Below are 5766 nucleotides of genomic sequence, written 5' to 3' on the forward strand. Positions count from 1 at the left end.
GATTTATAATTTTAATTAAGTAGACACTCAATGTATGGAGGTTCATTTTGGTGACTTATAGGTGCCATATGGGCATATGGGGTATGAATTTAAGCCACAAGGGGTTCATTTTGGTGACTTATAAGATTAAAAATTCACTAGATCCATAATTAATTAATTAAAAATACAATAAATGATTCAGCACAAACATCAAACCCAAAATAGTGTTTTATAACCCACCTACTGTTCTATTTTTATTCGATTAAATCGCCGCTCCCATTTACAATAAAAAGATACAAAAAATCAAAACAAATAAATCAAAACCATCACTAAACATTTATTTTTGCCAAATTAGCTATTGTTCAATAACAACTACTACTCTTAAAACATGAACAAATGAGTCACAAATTCAGCTCAACACTTCCATGATACAGCAGGCCTCATTCCTCATCTTCTATAAATATCTGTAAAAGAAGATTCAAGTACTAGATGTTAACATTTTGTTTAACATAAAAACGTTTACAACCATCTTAGTATGAAAACAGTTAGGGTACTGCATGTCTATAATTCCTATTCTCTGTTAATTTCATGTTCATAGCATTGACAAAAATATTTATTATTTTATACAAATTATTTGTAAATAAAAAACATAACAAAACAATATATGATAGTAAGCACATCACCTAATATTGATTGCTATACAGAAGAGAAATATTGTGTTATGTTACCTGGAAAATCTCTATTTGAGCGATGGATATTTGCTTTTTGGGGAGCTACCGCAGTTTGTCGGCTACCAGCTCCCCAACAAGGGAACTTTCATCTTTGACATCAGATGTTGTCATTGTCATCTGGGCAATGGCTGCTCGCCACAGCTCATCATCATCATTGTCCTGAAATAAATGTTCATTTACTACTGTTACATATCATAAATTCTTGTGAATAATGTTGACAAATTTTTACAATATAATCAACATCACATTTTTCTTCTAAAATTATTGAAAAATTGAAATACAGTTACAGCACATTTGTGATAGTGTAAAAAAAGTAAAAAATATTACCAATTTATGCTTCTTGGAGGACTCTGAAAAATGGGTTTAAAAAAGGTATTTATTAAAATGTTATCACAATTACAGGTGGTACATTAGGTGTGCTATTCTATTAATGATGCTTTCTTGATGATGAAATTGGTATGTGGAATTATTAAAGCAAACATGACTTGTTGTATGTATACATGTATACTTTATTTACAATACTTACTTCTTGGTCTTTTGAATCCATATTGCTTCTTCAAATATGTTTTAAAAAAAGCTTAATTTAGGGCCCTTAAATTATTTACTACTTTTCTTTTTATTCACATAATTTACAAAAAAAAAATATGTCATGTCATCTTTTTTATTTTGTGCACTCTCCTCAGTCTGTAATACTGCAAAATAAGCATGATACACATAATTATCTTTACAGTACATTTTTCATATGGTCATATGCAATAAATAAATCATTACTTTTATTGTTACATTAATTATACAATAAGAATATTGTTTGTGTCTGCTGGTTCTACTTACCAACAATAGGCCTATCTTTAATTTCAGGAGATAGTCCAGATCCCTATGTATTTTCGTGTGCAGATCATGGGGAAAGTGTAAACATTGTGTTTTATGAATATTTGAATCATGCTGGTTATAAAAACCCATGTTGTCAAATTTCTAAAATTTATCTTTGACCTCTGACCTCAATTTGAATGTTTTGACCCATTGAAAACAAAATGGTCATATCTTTGCAACGCTTAGATTAAATGAAATAATTTTAGTGTCAAATTATTTGGGAGATGCATATTAATATTCGTTCTAATGGAAAAGTTTGTCCAAAAATGGCTGGAAGTATGATTTTTGGCATTTTTGACCTTTGACCTACATATCATATAACTCCGTAACTAACAGTTGGACAAACTTTAAATAGGGCTCAAATTAATCTGAAGGTATATGTTTCTATTCAGTCTAATAAGAACTTTTTCAAGAAAATGACCCAAAATATTTTTATTGACCTTTGACCTGTACTGGTACTACACATTCCTATAATCTCAAAAACTATTGGCCGTAAAAGGTGTTTTTTTTGTGAAATTTTTCGAAAAATTTACATTTATATGTTGTATAACAACAACATTTTATAGAAATGTAAAAGAATTCTATTTATGACCACTAACTTTGTAATTTATTAACATCACTAGCATTTGTTATAATATTAAAATGTGCTATATTTACTGATTTTAAGCACTTCACATGAATTTATCAGAATTATGTGTATTTAATATAAAGTTTAATTTTTTTGATATAAAGAAAATTTAATTATCAATCAAATAAGACTATTTTAAAATTATTATGGCTAAAACTTAATTAAATACAGACAAAAAAGTGTATTTTTACTTGTATGAACAGCGCCCTCAATCTTCATATTTTCCCTCAAAATACCACATTTTTATGTGGTTTCATAAACTTAGCTGGTTGTAACTTTTTAAAAGATTTGTTGTCAGTGACGAGTAACTTACATACCCCTTCTACCATATACTAAGTAAGTTTCTGAGATAAAATGAAAAAAATATTTTTATAGCTTGATATTTTTCTTGAGGTTATTACATGGTGCACGCTAAAAAAGATTTTGATTTTGTGCTAAAAATCCATCTTTTTGGTCCAGTACAAACAATCTTGTAAAGACATTCTTACACAAACAGCACATTTTATTGGAAAGATAATCATAATATCTATCCAATAAAATATGAATTTTGTGTATTAAGATCTGCTAGATAGCTTTTATTAAACCAAAAAGATGGAATTTTAGCTCAAAATTAAAATATTTTTTGGTGTGTATCATAATAACCTCAACAAAAATATCAAGCTATCGGAATATTTTTCTAAATTTTTTTCTCAGAAACTGACCTAGTACGTTATAAAAGTGGTATGTAAATTACAGGTTACTGTAAAAAATCTTTAAAACAAAGTTATACCCTGTTAAGTTATAGAAACCACATAAAAATGTGGTATTTTTGGGGAAAAAATGAAGATTGAGGGCGCTGTTCATGCAAGTGAAAATACACTTTTTTGTCTGTATTTAATTAAGTTTTAGCCATAATAATTTCAAAATGGTCTTATTTGATAGATAATTAAATTTTCCTTATATCAAAAAAATAAAACTTTATATTAAATACACACAATTCTGATAAATTCATGTGAAGTGCTTAAAATCAGTAAATATAACACATTTTAATATTATAACAAATGCTAGTGATGTTAATAAATTACAAAGTTAGTGATCATAAATAGAATTCTTTTACATTTCTATAAAATGTTGTTATATACAACATATAAAAGTAAATTTTTCGAATAATTTAACAAAAAAAACCTTTTACGGCCAATAGTTTTTGAGATTATAGGAATGTATAGTACCAGTACAGGTCAAAGGTCAATAAAAATATTTTGGGTCATTTTCTTGAAAAAGTTCTTATTAGACTGAATAGAAACATATACCTTCAGATTAATTTGAGCCCTATTTAAAGTTTGTCCAACTGTTAGTTACGGAGTTATATGATATGTAGGTCAAAGGTCAAAAATGCCAAAAATCATACTTCCAGCCATTTTTGGACAAACTTTTCCATTAGAACGAATATTAATATGCATCTCCCAAATAATTTGACATTAAAATTATTTCATTTAATCTAAGCGTTGCAAAGATATGACCATTTTGTTTTCAATGGGTCAAAACATTCAAATTGAGGTCAGAGGTCAAAGATAAATTTTAGAAATTTGACAACATGGGTTTTTATAACCAGCATGATTCAAATATTCATAAAACACAATGTTTACACTTTCCCCATGATCTGCACACGAAGGCACTTTTTTTGACATAGGGATCTGGACTAAGATGTGATTTCGTAAAATATAGATAGAAAGAAAGCAATTAACATCTTTTAAAAAAAAGATAACACCAAAACTAGCATCATCTCATTTGGTATGACCAAAAACCATGTTATCAGACTAATAATGACACATAGCAAACTTTCATAATATCTTGAAATATAAATGCTTCACTTCCTTCAGATTCAGGTGCCGTAATTGAGCAATCTGTGTTAACAATATCATCTTGTTGAATGTCTGAAATTGAAATATCAATCCAATATAAAGTTATATCAAATTTTACATTAATAATACCAATAGTAATATCTAATAATGATAAAACAAGAAGAAATCAAATTATATTATTATTTATTATTTTTATTTAAATATATATATTATAATATTGTATTACTTATTACTTATTCATTTATTTTTGGTAACGAATATTTCCTTGCAATATAGGCCTACTAATACCGTACCACTCATAGGCTAGGCCTAGCCTAGGTAATAATTATTAATATTATATTCTACCTAGGCTAGCTAGGTCCAGTAATATTATTATTTAGGCCTATTATTTAAATTAGGCTTATAGGCCTAGGCCTATAGAGGCCTGGGAGATGTGCCCTATACCAAGGCCTTGTATTGTATGTATTGATAGGCATGTATGGGCTAGGCCTAGCCTATGCCTACCTTGTAAACTGATCTCTGATGGTTTTATACAAAGTTTCTGGATTGTCAACAACACTAATTTCTTTCACCCTTTTCCATGCCTCAACTTGTGTATCCAGTTTTTTTAAACCAATCGAAGATTTGTCATACAGACATGGAAACTGTCTTACAACATCCATGAACACCACCTCGCATTTTGAAACCATTTTGCTAGCACACACACTACACCCCACCCAGTGATAATGTGTAAAATACCACCCGTCCAGACTACTCCCTCTGCTAGCTAGATGACCGCGAAACACAGCAGACGAAAAACTTTTTGATTTCATGGTCTGAGCTGTACTATGTTTCTCTTGCGTTTGCCTTACGTTATTGCGTAAAATCAAACTGATTTGATTTCCCGTAGCGACTGTTTGCAGCACTGTTGCGTCAACTGCACAACGTTACGTCGTTCGGTTCCCACTTGTGATTACGCAATACGGCACGTTGCGTCGCCACGTCATTGCGTTGCGTTACGTTGCGTCCTAGTGCGAACCACGCTTTAGGCTGTAGGGCATGGCCTCATATCGTTCAAGCTTGTGATCTCCGGAAAGAGATTAGTCCATTTTTTCAAAATAAATCAATTAAAATCAAATATTGATTGATTTGATTTGATTGTACACAAATATACATTACAATTGGTAAACAAGAACAATTAAAACATACGGTAGTCTTCCATGGATAACCCAAAAAGCCGGTAAATATCATTCCAGTTTATTTCCATTGATCCCGCGTGCATACTACATGTTTTCATGAGATATTGAATTTTTAATTGCGCTAGTAATGAATTATTTGAGGTCACAATGGAGGTCGCAGTTTCAGTCAATCATAAAAATTATCAGAGTACCCATCTCTTTTTTGTTATTAACGGCCAGGTGTGGGCACAAAATTTATATTCTTTTGTACACAAATGTTCTAAATAGAGAGCCATTTTTAAAAATCCTGCCTGTACCTGGCCTTTAAATGAGTCTGTTATGCCTTCCTAACATGTCGGTACCCAATTATACACCTGGGTGAAGAGACAAACAAATATAAATGGAAACAATTATTGATCAATTGTTATGATTATTATCTATCTTTTTTTTTATCAGGTGAAGTATTTGAAAACGCAGTATTAGAGCTAAAAGATCACCGACCAACGCTAGCTGACTCCAGGTTGAAAGACGCAGCATATTATTTAGCAAAATGTCCACAA

General features: G+C 30.2%; 1 long non-coding RNA gene across 1 annotated transcript; it reads right to left on the reverse strand.

Moving 5' to 3' along the window:
- Window positions 1-388: 388 nt before the first annotated feature.
- On the reverse strand, window positions 389-1262 carry LOC144851608 (uncharacterized). The gene is made up of 3 exons (XR_013614198.1): window positions 1237-1262; window positions 708-869; window positions 389-443 (listed from the first exon to the last, which is right to left on the reverse strand). It is a non-coding gene; the product is annotated as an uncharacterized LOC144851608 (long non-coding RNA).
- Between the last annotated feature and the right edge of the window lie 4504 nt (window positions 1263-5766).

This window comes from Antedon bifida, chromosome 9, assembly GCF_963402885.1.
Source record: "Antedon bifida chromosome 9, ecAntBifi1.1, whole genome shotgun sequence".
Classification (NCBI taxonomy): domain Eukaryota; kingdom Metazoa; phylum Echinodermata; class Crinoidea; order Comatulida; family Antedonidae; genus Antedon; species Antedon bifida.